Source organism: Carassius carassius, chromosome 23, assembly GCF_963082965.1.
Source record: "Carassius carassius chromosome 23, fCarCar2.1, whole genome shotgun sequence".
NCBI lineage: Eukaryota > Metazoa > Chordata > Actinopteri > Cypriniformes > Cyprinidae > Carassius > Carassius carassius.
In genome coordinates, this window is record NC_081777.1 from 13,860,871 (window position 1) to 13,862,229 (window position 1,359).

The 1,359-nt window shown below is 42.2% G+C and overlaps 1 long non-coding RNA gene across 1 annotated transcript; it reads right to left on the reverse strand.

Moving 5' to 3' along the window:
• Positions 1-497: 497 nt before the first annotated feature.
• On the reverse strand, positions 498-919 carry LOC132101361 (uncharacterized). The gene is made up of 3 exons (XR_009423164.1): positions 885-919; positions 701-794; positions 498-619 (listed from the first exon to the last, which is right to left on the reverse strand). It is a non-coding gene; the product is annotated as an uncharacterized LOC132101361 (long non-coding RNA).
• Between the last annotated feature and the right edge of the window lie 440 nt (positions 920-1,359).

Below are 1,359 nucleotides of genomic sequence, written 5' to 3' on the forward strand. Positions count from 1 at the left end.
GCCGACACCGTGACCTATTCCAGTCGAGGCAACTCGGGCCCTCCCGGTCGTGCTATACAACCACGCCGCTCCTCCTCATAGGCCGGTAGGACTCACCGTTCCAACGCTGTGAGCCCCCGTTGAGCATCGGCTCGAGCCCTACCAACCGGGCGCCTCTAACCACATAGTCCAGTACCTGTAGCCGGTAGGGCCTACCTTCCCAACAAGGTTCGGGAGGAGCGCGTAAGATACTTAGCCTAATCAACACAGGTGGACCACAATCTAGTAATCAATCCCACAGTATAAATATCGCTGACTTACCTCTATCCATTGATGGTTAATCAGCATCCCTCCTCCACCCCATCTCCTCACTTCGAGTTCACTTTATAATTAGACGGGGAAGGGGGGGTACTCTAGGTTTGGGCCATTCCCGAGCTCGGAGCCCTTCCCCGGACAGCACGCCAAATACACATACCATACCTAAGCTAATTATATGTAAGCGTGAACTCGTGAACCAGGTTTAGTTTTTCACCCAGGATAAACTGCTTCCTGTGGAACGGTCTCCATGATTAATGATCTCTTGATCCTGGATCCTTGCTGCCATCCACTCGGAGATGATTTGCATGATATGTGGTTGTGTCTAAAGGGTAATGAATCAATGTTACAAGAATACTGATAGCAGCACTATTGATCCTGTAGCTTATATACATGTTTTCAGTACCGAACAAGTCAGGAACCAAATTAGTACCAGTTCTTGAAACCCATCTCTACTTGTAATAGTTGTCTTGTTGCTGCTGCCCAAACTGTCTCTTCACCTGATAAATATATGTGTTCATTTTAAAGCAATAAATAATACATTTAAATTACTAGGTTGTAACAAATATATTTACTTATAAGGAACTCACTGAATCATTGACTCAACTGGTGTCAGTCAGGCCCTAAAAAAGTTAACAGTTAAAAGTTAAAAGTTTACTTTTTGTGAAACGAAAGTATCAGATCAATTTAAGAATTAAACTAGCATTAAAAAGCATGTATGTGAAAAACACCATCAACACCAATAATGAACAGATGACAGAATTTACAAGCCTGTCACTTGAGGGAGAAAAGGGGAAATTATTAATCCCACATACACTGAACATGATTTCGGCAGCCTCGGTCTAATTAACGTTAAACTTTATACAGCGGTTTATATTCAAGTTCACAGCATGGCTAGCATGAGCATCATCAAGAGTGAGCAGCAGACATTCAAACAAACTAATTAACTTTACTATGGTTAAAAAAACAATAGCGTATTTTTCGGACTATAAGTCGCACCTGAGTATAAGTCGCATCAGTCCAAAAAATACGTCATGATGAGGAAAAAAACATATATAAGTCGCA